The sequence below is a fragment of the Schistocerca piceifrons genome, chromosome 2 (genome assembly GCF_021461385.2).
Source record: "Schistocerca piceifrons isolate TAMUIC-IGC-003096 chromosome 2, iqSchPice1.1, whole genome shotgun sequence".
NCBI classification, from domain to species: domain Eukaryota; kingdom Metazoa; phylum Arthropoda; class Insecta; order Orthoptera; family Acrididae; genus Schistocerca; species Schistocerca piceifrons.
This window is the reverse complement of record NC_060139.1, coordinates 257,658,916-257,680,410: the sequence shown is the minus strand read 5'-3', so window position 1 is coordinate 257,680,410 and position 21,495 is coordinate 257,658,916. Positions and strand designations below refer to the sequence as shown.

The following is a 21,495-nucleotide window of genomic DNA, read 5'->3' as shown; positions in this document are numbered from 1 at the left end:
ACTAGAAGAAGCAGCCGAGGCCTCAGCAGGGGTAACAGCAGTTTCTCTCTATTGTGATTATGTGTAACGACTGGACTTTGCCTAATGGTCTCTTTAGAAGTTGCTGTTCCAAGTTGAGGAAAGTCACTGTACCATTCAGATTACTTGTCCTTCCAATCACTTCCGCTTTCTTTTTAAGCGTCTGCCCCAAGAGCTGAATGGTCAGCGCGTTGGAAGGCCATGCAAGGGGTCCCGGGTTCGATTCCCGGCTAGGGTGGAGATTTTCTCGCCTCAGGGACTGGGTGTTGTGCTGTACTCGTCATCATTTCATTCCCGCTGTCGACGCGCAAGTCGCCCAATGTGGCGTCGCACTCAATAACCCTTGCACTTGGCGGCCGAACTTCCCGCCTGGGAACTTCCGGCCACTGACGCCATACGCTCATTTCCATTTTCTTTTTAAGCACCCACTATTCCTCGGCACCCACCTCTGGCGAATCCAACGTCTTCGACAACCGCTGCGAACGGGTCAACGTCCATTGGGCAACGTAACATCGTCTATCTGCAGGGGGCCTGACGAGGAAACGCACGTTGTTAACAGGTGGTAGCTTGAACCAAACTGAAAGAATACAGCAGGTAAAAACGTATTTTACTCTCAACGATTTCGGAGATAACTGAAACATTACTTGTCAACCGTATCTTCTCTCTGTTAAAAGCACTACATGATTTTTAAAAAAAAGCACTACACTTATCTGAATTCATGAAGCTATATCTGATAACTGTTTTGCACATTATTCTGTCCTGCGTAACACGTCTTTATTTCCTGCTTCATCTGTCCAATGTAAAATCCATCTTATGGCGACATTCTTATGCCTCCAGAATCAGTATCGTCCATTTACACCGTCCAGATGAGTACGCGCCAATTCGTAATCAAGTGTCTTGCGGAGCGTTTACCGAATCAACTTCACACTATTTCTCGACCGTTCAAGACTCGAACACAACAAAATAATTTCGCACTCCGGGGACAGAGCTGACGATCTAAATTTCGTGATAAGATCTCGTCCGAAACGGAAACCGCCTTTGTTTTAATGTTGCCACTTCGATTCGCGTATCATATACGTAACACTCCCCCCCCCCCCCCCCCCTTTTCGCGATAATACAGAACGAACTGCTCCTCTTCCAATATCTTTGAAGTCCTCCATCAATCATACATCGTAAGAATCGAATACCGCACAGTAGTACTCTAACAGATAACCTATGAAAGTAGTTTTGGCAGTCTCTTTAGTAGACATGTTGCGCCTTCTAAGTGCTCTGACGATAAATCGCACTCTTTCGTTTGTTTTCCACACAGCATTACCTACAATTTAACCTGTTCGTAATTGTAATCCCTAGGTATTTAGCTGAATTCACATCCTTTAGATGTGTGTAATTTTGTGTAACCGAAATTTAACGAATTCCTTTTAGTATTCATACAGATGACACCCATTTTTCGTTATTTAGGGTCAGTTGCCATATTTCACACTATACAGATGTCTTGTCTAAATCATTTTGTAATGATTTTGGTAGATGTAAATCACAGCATCATCTGTAAACAGAGGATTGTTGAGATTGTCTCCTAAATATTTCATATAAATTAAAAATAACAGAGAGCCTATAACATCTCCTTCGCGAATGCCAGATATCACTTCTGCTTTACTCGATGACTTTCCGTCGATTATTACGAACTGTTACCTTGCTGACAGGAAACCACGAATCCAGTATCACAACTGAAACGATACTGCAAAGGCACGCAATTTTATTAGAAGCTACTTGTGAGGAGCGATGTCAAAAGCTTCCTTGGAATCTATAGATATGGAATTCATATGAGGGCCTCCGTCGACAGTACTCATTACTGCGAGCGAATAAAGAGCTACTTGTGCTTCACAGCAACAGTATTGTCTGCATACATTCTGACTGCGTGGCAGTAGACCATTTTCTTCGAAATAATTCATAACGTTCGAGCACAGTGCATGTGTCAATATCCTACTGCAAATCGACGTTAGTGATGTGGGTTTGTAATACATCGCATTACTACTATTTCTTTTCTTGAGTATTGGTGTGACCTGTGCAACTTTCCATTCTTCAGGCAAGGAGCTTTCGTCGAGCGGTTGTGTATGGCAGTTAAGCATGGAGCTATAGTGTTAGCAGACTTTCCAAGTAAACTACTTGCTACAAAATCTGGACTGGAACACTTTCCTTTATTACGGGATTGAAGCTGCTTCGCCGGCCGCTGTGGCCGAGCGTTTCTAGGCGCTTCAGTCCGGAACCGCAATGCTGCTCTGCTGCTACGGTCGCAGGTTCGAATCCTGCCTCGGGCATGGATGTGTGTGATGTCCTTAGGTTAGGCTTAAGTGGTTCTAAGTTGATGGCCTCAGATGTTAAGTCCCATACTGTTCAGAGCCATTTTTAAGCTGCTTCGTTGCACCGAGGCTATCCACCCCTAAGTTAATCATGGGAGCTATTCTTCATTGAAATTCTGGAATAATTCCTTTGTTTTCTTTGGTGAAGGAATTTCAGAAAACCGTGTTTAGTAAGTCCATCAGTCTAAAACTGTAATCCATTACTTATATTTCACCTACCGTAAATGACTTTCGAAATACGGAAGTAACTCTCTGGTATATGATCACATTTCTGCTCTCACGTGTAACTGACCTGATTACATTCCAGACAATAAGATATTCAGCCTTCAGTTGCAAGGAAAATTTTTCTTTTTAGTTTCCTAGTTTTCGATGCCAATAATGGTATCTTCTTCAGAACCTATAAATTAACCGGTACGGACATATATTAAACATTGAAATACATCATCAGTCTAATGATTTCATAACAAGGAACATCGTGATACCTACAAAAATTAAATTATTTTGAGGGCCAAACGTTGGCCATGCCGCAGAATAAAAACTAATACAGAATAAAGACGCATAATCATAAGATTATGTCTATCAATATTAAAGAAAATAAGAAAAAGGAGATGGAGCTATGCCGGGCCAGGAATAAGGATCACACGTTAGCCTCAAGGGAAAACAAAATTACCTTGCAACTGAAGGCTGAATTTCTTACTGTCTGAACAATTCACGGTTGCTGAAGCGCTGCATTATGTTAAAGATTTGTGATTACATTCCGTCTAAAGGCATGAATTTCGAAGTAGGGAAGTAACTCACTGTTCTCATATGTAACAGGGCTGATTACTCAGAGATGAAGAGGCTTGCAGAGGATGGAATAGCATGGAGTGCCGCATCAAAACAGTCTACGGACTGAAGACCACAACATCAACAACAATGTGATTTTATTCCTATTATCTCCTTAAGGGGCTTCGCTGGCCCCATGTTGCCTACCTCAAATTGTTCCTGTTAAACTTTTGCAAGCTCTTACGGAAACACCCCGTATATATGTATTATCAGCATCACAGTTCCACGCCAACTTCTTTCGTGTTTCCAGAGTCAAATGGCGGTGTACCAGCGTTGTCCTAACCCCTGTGTCCCTAGACGTACGGTGAACTGTGGTACACGTGTGTAACGATGCATCTTTAACTCTATAATGAGGATGTGCTTCTGCACGGTACGGCTGGGACAGCTTTTTGTTGTCAGTTGGTGAACCGACGAGAAACTTTATATGCGGCGCGGCCCGTCCAGCGGCTATTACGGATCGGAATATTTAAAGAGGATCCACCGCTTCGACCACGACAGTCAAGTGTCTGTGGTAGTTTTGCCGGAATCTCTGTTCGTCCACAAGACTCAGATAGTGGTAGATGCCGTGTTTTTTGACTTCTAGAAGCCGTTCGATACAGTAGAGCACGGTCGGCTGATGAAGAAAATACTAGTGCAAGGTACGTCACACCAGATCTGTGAGAGGAATCTTCAGATGTAAAGCAGCTTCCAGTGTATTCTACGGATCATTACTGTGCACCATGAATGTAAACGACCGAATAGACAGCGTCGGAAACTATATGAGGCTATTCGCGAGGGTTCCTCATGTATTGGGTTGATGCGTAAGTTCGTAGCGTTTTTCCATAAGTTTAATAAACACAGCAGGTACACATAATAAACGCTTTAGTCATCAATAATGTATTATCCTTCTAGATCCATCAATCACGTTTTGAAGACGTAATATTAGAGTATATTGCTTGGCCTTTGCAGATGATCTGGCAATTTTAATTAGGGATAATACCACAGGTCAAATACAAACTGAAATTCTCAAAGAAGTCGTGGAAAACGTAGGACTTCAAATATCATTCGAAAAAACGGAATATATGACATGTAACAACCAAGCACCAAACATTTTGAACTCGAAATATGGAAAACTAACAAGGGTTTCTCAATTGACACACTTGGGGGAAATCATACGAGAAAACGGTCTGGAAAAAGCTGCAAACGAAGTTTGCTGTCGTAAAATGGCAACTGATCAGATTAACACGATGACTTAAATTTCTGGGCACATTAAAAGAATGACACCCACAAAACAAATAGCTGAATTCTACGAAAACAGAAGTAAGGCCAAAACTGAGCCAATTAAATGGATCGCTGCGATTAAGGAGGATCCTAGAGTAGCCGGTATAACTCAGACAGACGTTACAGATAGAAAAACATTCAGACAAAAGATATGTGCCCAGAATGAGATACTGGCAGAAGTAAAGCTGTGAGTACCGGCCGTGAGTCAGTTCAGATGGTAGAGCACTTGCCCGCGAAAGGCAAAGGTCCCGAGTTCGAGTCTCGGTCGGGCACACAGTTTTAATCAGCCAGGAAGTTTCAAAAGATATGTGATTGGAAAGTTGATCGGAAAGAAGTTATAAAACGGACTGGAACACCGTGATCTGATAAAAGGAAGAGATTTCATTCTGAAAGGATGAAACAAATTTAGACACAAAGGATGGCCAGCCAACAAAAGCGACATTGATGGATTGTACCACGTGTGGTCCTGTTTGGCCCTTACATGAATAATAATAATATTCTTCCTCACTCTTTGCAACAGTCTGCCAACTCTGGGGCAACTTTTCGATTCCGCAACTGTAGAAATCACGTCATTTTGAGGCGAAGACCTCGCTGGGCCATGTTCGGAGAGAAATTTTGATCCAGAAAGAAAGTTCCTTGAATGTTGTTCGATAGCGAGAGGACAAGGTAAAACTCGGTGGGCGCGAGATCAGGTGCATAAGGTGGGTGCGGAATGACTTCCCAACCCAACTATCACAAACATCAAAAAAAGTTTTGCATCAACTCGGTTCCGAGAGTTCCGGAATCTGTACAGAAAATTGGAATAGAGATCAACACAAACATCATTTCCGCCATTTTTATTGCTCATGACGATCACACATGGCATGTTGTACCACCATAATGCGAGACCTTCAGAGGTGGTGGTCCAGATTGCTGTATACACCGGTACCTCTAATGCCTAGTAGCACGTCGTCTTGCACTTTATTCGTCGTGGCATACTATCCACAAGTTCATCAAGGCACTGTTGGTCCAGATTGTCCCACTCCTCAACGGCAATTCGGCGTAGATGCCTCAGAGTGGTTGGTGGGTCACGTCGTCCATAAACAGCCCTTTTCGATCAATCCCAGGCTTGTTCGATAGGGTTCATGTCTGGAGAACATGCTGGCCATTCTAGTCGAGCGATGTCGTTATCCTGAGGGAAGTCTTTCACAAGATGTGCACGATGGGAGCGCGAATTGTCGTGCACGAAGACGAATGCTTCGCCAATATGCTGCCGATATGGTTGCACTATCGGTCGGAGAATGGTATTCACGTATTGTACAGCCGTTACGGCGCTTCCATGACCACCAGCGGCGTGCGTCGGACCCACATAATGCCACCCCAAAACAGCAGGGAACCTCCACCTTGCTGCACTCGCTGGATGGTGTGTCTCAGGCGTTCAGCCTGACCGGGTTGCCTCCAAGCACGTCTCCGACGATTGTCTGGTTGAAAGCATATGTGACACTCATCGGTGAAGAAAACGTGATCCCAGTCCTGAGCGGTCCATTCGGCATGTTGTTAGGCCCATCTGCACCGCGTTGCATGGTGTCGTGATTGCAAAGATGGACCTCGCCGCAGCCTATTGCCCACAGTTTGAGTCGTAACACGACGTCCTGCGGCTGCACGAAAAGCATTATTCAACATGGTGGCGTCGCTGTCGGGGTTTCTCCAAGCCACTGCATCCCTTGGGCGACCTGAGCGAGGCATGTCATCGACAGTTCCTGTCCCTCTGTATCTCCTGCATGTCCGAACAACATCGCTTTCCTTAACTCCGAGACGGCTGGACACTTCCCTTGTTGGGAGCCCTTCGTGGCACAAAGTAACAACGCGGACGCGGCCGAATCGCGGTATTGACCGTCTAGGCATGGTTGAGTTACAGACAACACGAGCCGTGTACCTCCTTCCTGGTGAAATGACTGGAACTGATTGGCTATCGGACCCCCTCCGTCTAATAGGTGCTGCTCATGCATGGTTGTTTACACTTTTGGGCTGGTTTAGTGACATCTCATAACGGACAAAGGGACTATGTCTGTGATTCAGTATCCACAGTCAATGGGAACGAGGGTATGCAAAACTTTTTACGATCTGTGTATACTGCTTTTTGTCACTCTAGCAGAATGCTGGTTGGCATTATCATGGAGTAGCATCACTAAACGCAGTCTTACTGGTCGTTGCTCTTCGACTGCATCTGCAAGACGTCTCAGTTGTTGACAATAAGTGTCAGCAGTGAATCTTTTGTGTGACGTCACATGTGCTGGACTGCTGTTGAAATTGCTCGCCAATATTTAATAAAGTTTTAGTCTTCAGTTACTTATTTTAAAGTTTATTTGTGTTAATATTTGCTGTAAAAGTAACTTATTAGTGGAGTTTCATTCTTCTCAGCCTTTCTTTCTGTGTTATTGACTCGAGTGGTCTGTTATTCGTGAGTGTGTTTACGTCGTCAATCCAAGTGTCAGATCTCAGTAGTTTGTTTACATATCGCGGCGTGCAGTTCCAGCTGCAGTGGTTCTTAAGTTCTGACAAAGTTGTTTGTGCACTGTAATAAAGATATCAAATTCAGTAGTTTTCACCGATGTTTCATGCTGTTTGTGGCTAAATAACGGTTTAATAAACTTTTGGAAACGTTCGCCCACTGTGTTTTTTTTTTAGAGTTGTCTGTGCGTTGATGTCATTTAGTAAATTTCGTGAGGCAGTTTTCACCTGACGCTACTTATTGTTTCTAGTGAAATATTTCAGAAAAATTTTCATTCAATGTTTCAATTTCGTCGAGTGTTCCAGTAGCCGTTTGAATTCTTCGTTTTAGGTAAGAAATTGTTTGAAGCTCTGGTAGTATAGGGTATTAGCTGTGGTGTAGTAGTATTAATACAAATAGTTGCTTTCTTAGTAGAGAGAGAAATTCGAGACTACTATTGTTAGTTCTTTAAATAGTTCTACTGTTGTAATTGAACTTAAGTAACGTAGACGCTTAGTTTTTCAGTAACTGTTAAAATTTTACCATGAGTGAGAAGTGAGGGCTTTGTCGTAGGTTTGTGAATAGTGGGTTACGGTGTGGGATTTGTTCAAAGTATTTTCATTGGGGGAAATGCAGTGGGGAAGCCAGTGGGCTTTCTAGCGAAATCCTCTCCTGGGAATGTAGAGTCTGTAGCAGAAGTTAGTTGATAGGGGAGCAGGAGCGTAAGATCGGTGCCCTTCGTATGAAGTTACATATACGAAAGTGAGGTACTAAATAGTTTGAGGGGGGTGAAGGGTGCTGGGGAATGGGAACTGGCGGTTTGTAAGAAGGCATCTGGGAGGAGGAGATATTCAGACAGCTGTACTTTGCATATAACCAATGGATCTGACCAACTGTCAGAGTTGAGTGAAGAGGAGCCTCTTGTAGCTGTAGGTGTAGGAAACATGCAGGAGTAACGGAGCGTAAGTCAGTTGCAAAGTCTAACAGAAAGAAGAAGTTTCTGCTGCTAGGTAGTTCGTACGGTAGAGATGTGGCCCAGCAGTTGCAGGAAGTGTTGGGGAGTGAGTACCAGGTCATCATCATTGTGAAGCCTAGTGCAGGGTTGGCTCAGATGACTGACAGCATAGGGAAGTATAGTCTTGATAGGGACAGAGAATATAATGTAGGTGGTGACCTCGTAAAGATAGCTACTTAAACTGGTTGCACTAATGTGCACTTCGTGCAACTGTTTCAGCCTCATGATCGGCCTCAACTTAACGCCGCTGTTAGGCGTATTAACATGGGGCTGGAAAAAGCACTAATGGCGGACGGAATGGCTCACATTGCAGTGGTGCCAATTGAGTTTACCAGTATATCAAGTTTCACTATGAATGGCCTGCCCCTCAATAGGTATGGGAAGGGGAGGCTGGCAAAGCTTATAGGTGACAATGTAATGGGTGGCGGTGGGATCACTCATGGAAAAATTCCTGTAGTAGTTGGTGTTAGGGCTGCACCTTTTTTAACCTAAAATCAGCTTATAGGTATACCTGTTTAAAGGAAATACCTCTAACAAAGAGGAATCACCTTCAGAGAATGTCAGGTACCGATGCAGAGAAGGAATTAGCATAGTTCATCAATATATGAGGCATTAGAGACAAAGATAGTGAACTACTTATAGGTCTTGACTCTGACATTATTGGTATATCGGAGCACCACTTAAACAATTTGACAATACAAGACTTTCTTTACCAGGATACAGATTAGCTATCTGTTTTTCAATGAGTCCTTTGAGGAGTGGGGAGTGGCCATATACGTAAAAAACAGTATTCAGTTTCAGTCCAAAGACGTATCACAGCACTGCACTGAACAAGTATTTGAATGTTGTGCAGGAGAAGTTGAATTTAGTGGATCTAAACTTCTAATTGTTGTTGTTTACAGGTCCCCTTACTCTATCTTCAGAGCATTTCTGCTCAAGCTAGAGGGGATTCTTGGCTCACTTTATAGGAAGTACCAGAAATTAGTTATGTGGTGACTTCAATATTAATTTTATTGATGACTGTGCAAGAAAAAGGATGTTGGTAGATCTCCTAAGCTCATATGATATGATGCAGATAGTGTTTCTTCCAACCAGGGTGCAGGGGAACAGCACCACAGCCACAGACAATATTTTTCATTCTTCATTACTAGAAGGGCATTCTGTTACAGACCACGATGCACAAATTTTAACACTAAAACGCTTTTGTTGTCAAAAAAAGTCACATATAATTACAAACTATGTAGGAAAGCTAATAAAACGGCAATACTGAGTTTTTAAACACCATTAAGGAACAAGAGTAGCAGGATGTCTGTAGTGCCTATAACATACATAGATGACAAATATGCTTTCCTTGACATATTTCTCATGCACCTTGAAAGTTGCTTTCCATTAGAACGCTGTAAACAGGATACTAGCAGTGAAAGGCAGCCTGGATGGCTGACTAATGGGGTAAGGATATCATGTAGAACAAAACGGGAATTATATCAAAATGTTAGTAGTCACAATCAAGCTAAAGCAGCCCATTAGAAACAGTAGTGTAAGCTCCTGAAAAATGTTATTAGGAAGGCAAAGAGTATGTGGTACGCAAATAGAATAGCTAATTCACAGGATAAAATTGAAACCATATGGTCAGCTGAGAAGGAAGTGTCTTGTCTGCACCACAAGGTAGACGATATAAAGTCAGTTCGTAGTAAAAATATTTCTATTACTGATTAGTCAAATGTATGTACAGTATTTAACAATCGCTTTCTGAGCATTGCTGGTGAATTAAATAAAAACTTAGTTCCTACAGGGAAAATGCCTTTCCGAGACTGATGTCTGAAATACTCCTCTGTGATACTGACAAGGGTGAGATTGAGTCAATAATTAAATCTCTGAAGACTAAAGGCTCATCGATATGATGGAGTGCCTAGCAGAATATTACTGTGCTGCACATGTTAGCCCTGTACTTAGCCATACTTGTAATTTTTCCTTTAAGAATAGTCAGTTTCCTGAACGCTTACTCAATAGTAAAGCCGCTTTATAAATAGGGAGAAAGGGATAATGTAAACAATTTAGACCTATTTCTGTGCCATCAGTGTTTGCTAAAGTTATTGGAAAGGCTGTGCATGTAAGGATAACTAGTCATTTTACATCACATACTTTTCTATGAAATGTACAGATCTTCTTTAGAAGTGGTTTGACAACTGAAAATATCATATTCTCTTTCTTCTGTGAGGTAATGGATGGATTGAACAAAAGGTTTCGAAAGCTAGCCATGTGATTTGATTTAACTAAGGCGTATAACGGTGTTGATCACAAAATTTTGATCCAGAAGTTGGACCATTGTGCGATACGGGGAGTAGTTCACAAGAGGTTCACCTCTTACTTTAACAACAGACAGCAAAACGTCATTGTTCACAGTGTTGAGAATGGCTGTGATTGGGATGTAAGTGGGGTATGGTCAAGTGGGGGCTGCCGCAGTGATTACTGTTGGGGCCACTCCTGTTGCTTATTTATGTAAATGATATGCCATCTAGTATTACAGGTAATTCTAAAATATTTCTGTTTGCTGGCGACACTAGCTTGGTAGTAGAGGATGTTGTTTGCAACATTGCCTCTATTTCAAATAGTGCAGTTAATAAGTTCATGGTTTGTAGAAAATAAACTAATGCTAAATCACAGTAAGACTCAGTTTTTACAGTTTCTAATACACAATTCTACAAAACCAGACGTTTTAATTTCACAGAATGGGCATATGATTCTTGAAGCGGAACAGATCATATTTCTAGCTATTCAGATAGAGGGTAAATTGTCGTAGAAAGGCCACGTTCAGGATCCTGCTCAAAGACCTAATGCTGTCATGTTTACTATTCGAACGGTATCTGATGTAAGTGATCGTTCGACTCAAAAAGTAGTCTACTTTGCTTATTTTCATTCGCTTATATCATATGGTATTATATTTCAGGGCAACTCTTCCCATTCTCAAAGTATATTTTTTGCTCAAAAACGTGCAGTTCGGGCAATTGGTGGTGTAAGTTCACGAACCACTTGTCGACCCCTGTTCACTAGTCTGGGTATTGTGACAGTGTCCTCTCAATATCTATCTATCTATCTATCTATCTATATATATACATATATATATATATATATATATATATATATATATATATATATTCTTTACTGCCGTTTCTTGTTATGCTTTTTCCCAAGAATTAGCAGCTTTCACTCAGTTAATACTACGCAGAAATCCAATCTGCTTTTGGATCGCACTTTCTTAACTCTTGTGCAGAAAGGCATGCATTAAACTGATGCATCCATTTTCAGTATGCTACCCCAGGAATTCAAAACACTTAGCAGTAGTCCATGCGCTTTCAAATCGAAACTGAAGAGTTTCCTCATGGATCACTACTTTTCCGTCGAGGAGTTCCTTGAAAAATTAAGCTGATTCCTATCTTATATTGTTGATTGAGTTTACTTAAACTTATAGCTTTTTTGGATTCGTGAACGTTTTCTATCTGTTATTACGTATATGTTCTAATTTCATGTATTGACACGTTCCATGACCTTGGAGATTTGCTCCTCAATGTGGTCCTACGGAACTTGACGTGTAAATCAGTATAAATAAATAAGTGATGTTTACTCAGTCCGAACTACACACCGTCGTTGTTGCACCAGATGCATAACATTCTTTTGTAGATGCACACAGATCTTTGTACGGGGAGTGGCTGCTTGGTTTGGGCTCAACCATTCCTTTATTTTCCTTATAATAGCATAAAGATACCATTTCTCGTCATCAGTAACGACACAGCGTAGGAATGGTCGATGTTTTTCACGAGTCAATTGATGACGAGCAAGCGGAGAAGCGGTGATATTTGTGATTTTGGCATAGAGTATGCGGTACGCATAGATCCGATTTTTGAACCTTCCCCACTGCATGCAAATGTCGCACGAATGATCATAGTTCATCACATTTGGCGGTCCTTCAATACAATGACATGAATCATTGTGAATTAATGTGTTTACACAACGTTCATCAAATCCTGAAGTTCTACCTGAACGCGAGCAATGTCAAAACGATCTTCCTTAAAACGAGAAAGCCGTTTCCTTATCGTGCTCTGTCCAATGTCATCATCCCCGCACATGGCGCAAATGTTTCTGGCTGCATCTGCTGCTTTCACTCCTCTATTGAACTCAAACAGAAGAATATGCCAGAAAAGTTCCCATTTTTACAATTGGGACTCCGTCTTCTCCCGTCCACAGCTCCACTCACGATCTCCGAATGACAAAATGACAATATGTAAACTCAAACAGCAACGGTGAACTAGAAATAAAAAACGACAATCCATAAATAAACCAATAGCAGCGGGAATATCAACGTGCAAAACAAAGATGCTACGAACTTATGCACCAACCTAATACATAGTCGCACACTAGAGAATTTTAGCGAATTGCAGGGGACTGGTGTTTGGTCCAGGGATTGGCCATTTGCTCCCAGTAAAAACACACCTAGGAATTTCTCATATCGTTCTGGAACGTCAGCGATCGTATTTCATCTACAGTACATAAATAGTATCTGTTGTATCCTGCCTACTCGTGAAATATGGGGTACCTAGGAAACCTGCTTCTCGGATCGCTAGACGACAATTCAACCAAATAATATTAAAGATTTTTATTGTGAAAATTAAATGACAGTATTTAACTTTGAGAAATACGTAGATGTGTCGCAAGCAAACGGGTGACATGCAATATAATCAATGTCCTTTAGTATAACGATTCCAATACAAGTCAAGTAATACAGTGGATGCTTTTATCCAGGTCGGCGGTCTTGACGCTTCTGTAGAACTAGCTGCTGTAGAACTGATAGTACTGGGCCGCAACCAGTCGGGAGCGGCGCTTATGTTATATTCGCCTAGAGGCCGCTGCTGTCGCGTTGTCATCCTAGAGGGGTCGGTCAGCGTAAAATTGGCTGACACCATCTACATCTACATCTACATGGATACTCTGCAAATCACATTTAAGGGCTTGGCAGAAGGTTCATAGAAACATCTTCACAATTCCCTATTATTTCAATCGCGTGTAGCGCGCAGAAACAATGAACACCTATATCTTACCGTACGAGCTCTGATTTCCCTTAGCCGGCAGCGGTGGTCTAGCGGTTCTAGGCGCTCAGTCCGGAACCGCGCGACTGCTACGGTCGCAGGTTCGAATCCTGCTTCGGGCATGGATGTGTGTGATGTCCTTAGGTTAGTTAGGTTTAAGTAGTTCTAGGTTCTAGGGGACTGATGACCACAGATGTTAAGTCCCATATGCTCAGAGCCATTTGAACCATTTTTTTTTATTTCCCTTATTTTATCGTGGTGATCGTTCCGCCCTATGTATGTCGGTGTCAACAAAATATTTTTGCATTCGGAGGAGAAAGTTGGTGATTGGAATCTCGTGAAAAGATTCCGTCGCAACGAAAAACGCTTTTCTTTTAATGATTTTCAGCCCAAATCCTGTATCACTTCTGTGACACTCTCTCCCATATTCCGCGATAATACAAAGCGTGCTGCCTTTCTTTGAACTTCTTCGATGTACTCCGTCAGTCCTATCTGGTAAGGATCGCACACCGCGCAGCAGTATTCTAAAAGAGGACGGACAAGCGTAGTGTTGGCAGTCTCCTTAGTCTGTCTGTTACATTTTCTAAGTGTCCTGCCAATAAAACGTAGTCTTTGGTTAGCCTTCCCCACAACATTTTCTATGTGTTCTTTCTAATTTAAGTTCTTCGTAATTGTAATACCTAGGTATTTAGTTGAATTTACGGCTTTTAGATTAGACTGATTTATCGTGTAACCGAAGTTTAACGAGTTCCTTTTAGACTCATGTGTATCACCTCACACTTTTCGTTATTTAGGGTCAAATGCCACTTTTCGCACCATTCAGATATTTTTTCTAAATCGTTTTGCAGTTTGTTTTGATCTTCTGATGACTTTATTAGTGATAACGACAGCGGCATCTGCAAACAACCTAAGACGGCTGCTCAGATTGTCTCCCAAATCGTTTATATAGATAAGGAACAGCAAAGGGCATATAACACTACCTTGTGGAACGCCTAAAATCGCTTCTGTTTTACTCGATAACTTTCCGTCAATTACTACGAACAGTGACCTCTCTGACAGGAAATCGCAAATCCAGTCACATAACTGAGACGATATTTCATAAGTACGTAATTTTACTACGAGCCGCTTGTGTGGTACAGTGTCAAAAGCCTTCCGGAAATCCAGGAATACGAAATCGATCTGAAATCCCTTGTCAATAGCACTCAGCACTTCATGTGCATAATTCTCTGCCTCGTGATGACTGGGTGTTGTGTGATGTCCTTAGGTTAGTTAGGTTTAAGTAGTTCTAAGTTCTAGGGGACTGATGACCATAGGTGTTAAGTCCCATAGTGCTCAGAGCCATTTGCATTTTTTTCATGTGCATAAAGAGCTAGTTGTGTTTCACAGCACTCTCTGATCTCAGGTTCCCGACTGGTGTGCCGGCGTTTGACTTTACGGCGGAACAGTATCAGTCCAACTGGTATACATTTTCACCCGTGGTTACTGCTTTCGGTAGTGCAACAGCCTTCATCAAACGAATATCAAGCGCAAGCGTATGTGAGGAGTCAGTGCGTTGAGATGCTTTTTTATATTACCAAATCGTCTCCGTCAATGACTGCAGTCAACTTAGTAATACGAGGACGACTAAAAGGAATGGATCTTCCTGAGGGCTTGATTTTATTCTTATAACGGTTGTTATATTACTGAAACTGGTAATCAATGGTAAAAATTTATGCGTTTCGGATTTGTATAAACATATAGGGTGAGTTTTTTTTATCTTGAGACAAAAAATATCTGAAAACTACGCACTGGATTAAAAAGCGGAAATATATGTGTTTCATATTTTTTAAAAAGGTGTCCACCGTTACTAATGACGACCCCCCCCCCCGCCTCCTCTCCAGACCCTGGAGCAACTCTTAAATCTTCAACAAGTACATCACATTTTTATTGTAGAATCCGAATCTTCGGGAAACAATAAGTAACATTGTATGTAGCATTTTTGTCGTTGCATAATAGATGGCGCTGTAATCGACAAATAACACAATTGTTTTCCAAAACGGTACTGTCTCGACAAAAATGCGTTGGATCGAAAACATAAACGGCTCAGCGTTTTGCAGTTTCCTGCACGTAGGTATTATGAAACACATATATTATTTGACTTGGTCGCACTGCGTGCACGTCGTCCCTCATTTTCTAAATACGTTCATGATAACTGGTCTGCGTTATTATTTATAATTCAGTCTATTACGGAGGAATATGAAACTGAAATGGTTTACATTTACAGAGAAAGTGGAAAGATTGTCGGCAATGCTGTAACCTTTTCTGCTCAACGCTATCCAAACAGGGTGAGATTGCGCGCTTCTTTTTGTCGGGTTATTCGAGAGCTGTGCACCGTTTATTATAAAAAAGTATAGCCTATGGTTGTTCCCGAACGTTTGTTAGAGCAATGTGGAAATATTTGAAGTAAATCGGTCAAGAACGTTTCTAAATTTTTGGTAGCAACATTTTTCCTGTTATAGTACATACACATTTATACATTAAAAATACAGATATCTCACGTTCATCTGAATATTTATTAGAGTATTGTGTAAAAATCTTTGAAGCGCATTGCGCAGTAACTTTTCTAGATTACTGGTAACAATATTTCCCCTTTATATATTCCATATTTATTTATATGTTACAAAAATAGATAGCCTATGTCTGTCCAAATGTTTAGCTGAGTAATGTGTAAAAATTTTAAGAATATTAGTCAAGAAGTATTAGAGATTTTCGGTAATAACGTTAAACGACTTGTCTTTACATAGTAGTACAGATAACATTAGAGATTTTTGCTAACAACGTTAAACGACTTGTCTTTACATAGTAGTACAGATAAGATTAGGGACTGAACCGTTTTCTTATCTAGCGCTCCATATACTACTTATCATGAGCGTGTCAATACCTGGATCTTTTTCCCTCCGTGGCACTGTGCAACCCTCATGGCCTCCAACACGCTTAGCTTACTTGGCCAGACACGTTTAGGCCCCGTTCTTTTCTTTTGATATTGCTCGTAATACCTCGTAACATAACAAGAGTTACACACGTTTCAAAAACGGGGTAACGCCTTTGTAAGCAGACATTTTTAGACAAGGTCTGCAGTGGCTGTGTAAAGTGAACGTAAGCAAACAGACTGTCAACCAAAGTAAGTAACAAAAGGTTTCCTTGATTCCACTACACTGTGTGTATTGTTATGACTTCTATCAAGTCTACCTTCTAGAGTCATGCTCTGTAAGCTTTAGTAGCTGCCAGGAGAACAGCTTTTTATGAAAGAATTGTCTTTTGGCCACATAAACTGATTATAGTAACAACTCCCTTTTATCCTAAGCATTTGCCTAATGCAAATAACTGCGTGTCTCTTCTTGCAAGAACGCAGCATTACATTTGCTCCTAGCCAAACACGTTTCGTCCTAATTGTGGCATTGTCAATGGCCGCTTATTTGATTTTTGTGGGAGTGTAGTAGCATAAAATTTTAGTTTTAAAATTACTGAAATTATATTTAAAGCATATTTTTACATTAAATGCTTTTGTGCCTTATCTTAGAAGCCTGTCTGCAAGTGCGCGAACAATACTTGCGTCAGGTATAACTGGTTACTATCTTCAGGCTGTTTCTAAAGTTCAGTATCGCAGCGGGAGGTGCGTTGAAGGAGGAGGCCCTACTGGAACTTCCTGGCAGATTAAAATTGTGTGCCGGACCGAGACTCGAGACCTTTGCCTTTTGCTCAGTTGGTAGAGCACTTGCCCGCGAAAGGCAAAGGTCCCGAGTTTTAATCTGCCAGGAAGTTTCATATCAGCGCACACTCCGCTGCAGAGTGAAAATATCATTCAGGAGTCCCTACTATTTATGTGGTGCATCTAATTCTTCCGACCACTCTGCCGGCCGGTGTGGCCGAATGGTTCTAGGCGCTTCAGTCCGGAACCGCACTGCTGCTGCGGTCGCAGGTTCGAATTCTGCCTCGGGCATGGATGTGTGTTATGTCCTTGGGTTAGTTAGGTTTAAATAGTTCTAAGTCTAGGGGACTGATGACTTCAGATTAAGTCCCATAGTGCTTAGAGCCATTTGAACCTACCAGTCTCAAGGCAGTGGAACCCAAAGAGGGAAATTCCAGTCAGTGTGCCCTCGGGACCAATGCGCTAGATCCCATTGACGGGCGGGAACCAAGCAATCAGCTGGTGCGCTGCTCAATCGTGGAGATGCTGGAGGAGACGAAGTACCACACCACAGTCATAGTGCCTAGGAGAGTGCACATTTAACCAGATAATGTGCATGTATTATGCAGCAGTAATTAATATTTGCTTGTACATACAAAAATATCTTGGACTGAAGTCAGAGGTAAAGAGCTCACTGATGTTTCACCGGTTACCAAAGGAAAGGATTACCAAATGGATATTGTCCCATATTTCTAGAGAAACTGTACCGTTGAGACGAGCTACTGAGAGAACTGCGAGCAATGAGAAAGGAAGCTAAGGCTTCACAAGCACACATGATCGTGGGTTTTGCACATGCATGCACTGATGTCTATCACCTCTACGTGGCACGAGCATGCATGTGCAAGCATCAGTTTGTACCCGAAATATGTCGAACTTAGACGACGAGACGCTTGCATGACTGTTCAAAGATAGCGAATGATTTCCGAAAGAGGTCGAATTTCCCTCACTGTGCTGGCTGAATTGATGGAAACCGCACATAGTTCCTACAGTTGCAGATGGCCCATTCTATTTCAGTTACAAACATACAGTATTGTTTTAGTTGCAATAGCAGAAGCACATTTTAGATATGTGTTAGTTAAAAATTAGAATACAAATCAGTGTGGTACATTAATACTGTGCACTCTAGATGTTACTGTGTGTGTGTTCCTCCAAAAATCGACAGAATATTCCATAAGGATTTGTGTTACATTTCGGCACAAGCGGCAAAATATCGCTTGAATGTGTTCTTCACAATAAAGAATATTTAGAAAACCTCTGAAAGTCATTGAACATTTGAAAGAGACTAAAGCCGCAAAGAGTTAAAATTGCCATATGTATCCATGAAGTGAGTAAGACAGTTTTGTAGCCTACCCCCGATGTTATTTAATCTGTAAAATGAGCAAGCAGTAAAGGAAAGCAAAGAAAAATTTGGGTTAGGAATTAAACCCCAGGGAAATGAAATACAAACTTCAAGGTTTGCCGAGGACGCTGTAATTCTGTTAGAGACAGCAAATGACTTGGAAAAGCACTGCTCTGAAAGAAGAATGTAAGATGGACATCAACAAAAGCGTAAAAAGAATAATGGAATGTAGTCTAATTAAATCAGGTGATGCTGAGGGAATTATATTAGGAAACGAGTCACTTAAATTAATAGACAAGTGTTGCTATTTGGGCAGCAAAATAACTAATGAAGGCCGAAGTAGAGAGGATATAAAATGTAGACTGGGAAAGGAAAGAAAAGCGTTTCTGAAGCAGAAAAAATTATTAACTCAGAATATAGATTCAAGTGTCAGCAAGTCTTTTCTGAATGTATTTGTCTATAGTGCAGCCATGTATAGAAGTGAAACATAGACGATAAACAGTTTAGACAAGAAGAGGATAGAATCTTTTGAAATGTGGCGCTACAGAAGAATGCTGAGTCTTAGGTGGGTACATCATGTAACTAATGAGGAGTTACTGAACAGAATTGGTGGGGCAAGGAATTTGTGGTACAACTTGACTAACAGAAAGGATCGGTCGATAAGACACATTCGGAGAGCTCACGGGATCATTAATTTAGTACTGCAGGGAAGTGCGACGGGTAAAAATCGTAGAAATGAGATGAATACAGTAAGCAGATTCAGAAAGATGCAGGCCGCAGTAGCTATTAAGAGATAAAGGGGCTTACACAGGATAGAGTAGCATGGAGAGCTGCATCAAACCCGTCTTCGGACAGAAGACCACAGCAGAAACAGGTTCATACAACACGTAAGTGTTACGGACATGCTTCGGGAACTCAAATGAGAATCTCTGGAGGTAAGGTGATGTTTTTTTCGAGGAACTTTAATGTAAAAATTTAGAGAACCGACATCTGAAGCTGACTGCAGAACGATTCTGCCGCTGCCAACATAAATTTCGCGTAAGGACCATGAAGACAAGAGAAATTAGGGCTTGTACGGAGTTATATAGGCAGTCGTTTTCCCTCGCTCTATTTGCGAGTAGAACAGGAAAGGAAATTACTAGCAGTGGTACAAGGTGCACTTCGCCACAAACCATACCGTGGTTTGCGGAGCATGTATGTATATGTAGATCAATTCTTCGGATTCATGGTTGAAGGGACATTTAAAGGCACTGGTGTACGCCCAATCCATACACTATGTGCAGACTTAACGGGAGCCGATGACCAATACATGTAACGCAATCCGAGTGGAGTCAGGTTGTGAAGATATTGCTAATTGCGGATGTCTCTTTTTTGCTCTGTACATAGATCTTTGATGGTCTAGAATATTTTTCTGTTTTGTTCTATAGTATGAAAGGTGACTATGTTTCGCTTTACTTATGTTGCTAAACGAATTTCTTATGTTTGAGTATATAACTTACCTCCTTTTTATATTCTTTATAATAGTTTTTTGAAATACGCTGTGTAAACTGGATGTAATATGCAAAACATTTGTATAAACTGTAAGGCGAGAGCGGTATCAATAGTTGGAGTTGAACATTGAAACTCAGTGGTGCGCGGTGGCGTGGCGTGTACGCATCAGACAGAAACACACGAAAAGTACTGGTCGAGCACTTATGCTTCGGTTGTGGTTTGAGCTAAGTTTCGATGTGAACGTTACGAAAGAAAATGTTTGTGTGTTTGGCTACTGTGAACTTTGTGGAGTACCTACTCGTATAAACAGCAGTGACAATGTACAGCTGCGCGGAGTGGCCACGCGGTTCGAGGCACCATGTCACGGATTGTGGCCCTCCCGCCGGAGGTTCGAGTCCTCCCTCAGGCATGAGTGGGTGTGTTGTTCTTAGCATATGTTAGTTTAAGTTAGTTTAAGCAGGGTGTAAGTATAGGGACCGATGACCTCAGCAGTTTGGTTCCTTAGGAATTCACACACATTTGAATATTTTTGACATGTACACGACAGTGAACAGCGATTATCGCTGTTAGAGCCGAACTGTTTGCGTCTAACTGAGTTGTATACACTAATTCTTATCCTGTTATAACTTAATGAACTGCCACTCCAGTTGAGATATTGGCCGCCGGTGTGTAATCATTTAAATTGTTTCTTACGAGTGGGACTGCTCTCGACAGAACTGTGAATTCAGCATTGGATACTCATGCTAAGAGCGGATGGAATGAAGATCCGCGATCGGTGAGGTCCAGTGAATGGTTCGTTGTCTTAAAACTGAATACAGGACATTGATAACAGAATCGCGTGTGTAAAGAACGTCGTAATCGCACACAAGCGAACTTCGATCTACACAGTAACAACTACATATAACCCGCTTGTAACGAAGGGAACGAGACGAAGGATAAAATGTCAGGAGAAACATACACCAAGCAAGAGCAGAAATTTTCTGCCATTACACGATCGATGGAGCCATTTTAATTACGCTAATTACGCTGTCAATGACTTTTCTTTCTTTCTAGGGGCCTTAGTCCCGCGTCACGCGGGGTCGGCCGTGTCATTATTGATTTGGCAGTATTGGTTGCAGAGGATGGCCGGATGCGCTTCCTGCCGCCACCCCGAACCCCCTGGGATGGAATAGGTGTAAGCTGTCTACGTCTAGTTTAAGGCATGGAAATGTGCGAACGTGTTAAAATGACTGCGAATCGTGTAACTGAGGGGGAAGATGGGGACCAGCCCGGTATTCACCTAGCGGGATGTGGAAAACCGCCTAAAAACCACATCCAGGCTGGCCGGCATACCAGCCCTCGTCGCTAATCCGCTGGGCGGATTCGATCCGGGGCCGGCGAATTACGCTGTCAACTAGTACCAACAGATAACCTGCAAGATAAAACTCTCGCTCTTTCTGTCATTGAGTAACGACTCGAAACATTTTAAACACTTAAAATTGTAATTTATTCTCTTCTTGTGAGAAACTTTCATTAAAATACGTTAGTTCCTGCAAAGAGCGTTTGTAATCTATGTTGACATTACTGTACAATACGTTGATAATTATGACTCTGGGACTTGATAATTATGACTCTGGGACCGTCTAACCCCAACTGAATAAACAGTTTTTCTGTCGTATGCGTTTCGTCTTCATTTTTTGCAAGTCATCTTCAGTGGCATATTTCATGGACGCTGATCTATGTGCTGTGTTCTTGCCTTGTGTTACAGCTGTTACTCTTCTGATAACTGCCATTTGAAATTTCGTTTCCACACTTCACAGCACCAGAATTGAACACATTTTGATGTCATGTAAAAAGGTGTAAATGTTGCTGCGTGCGTTCTGGTATTTGGTGATAAGGAAGAATATTTGCAGCCAAGATCGCGTATTGAAAT

The 21,495-nt window shown here is 41.7% G+C and overlaps 2 protein-coding genes across 2 annotated transcripts in view; one reads left to right on the top strand and one right to left on the bottom strand.

Moving 5' to 3' along the window:
• The window catches only part of LOC124775306 (serpin B6-like), a 278,486-nt gene that overhangs the window by 336 nt on the left and 256,655 nt on the right, over positions 1-21,495 (top strand). The gene's annotated exons all lie outside the window — the stretch shown is intronic.
• The window catches only part of LOC124775307, a 314,651-nt gene that overhangs the window by 204,001 nt on the left and 89,155 nt on the right, over positions 1-21,495 (bottom strand). The gene's annotated exons all lie outside the window — the stretch shown is intronic.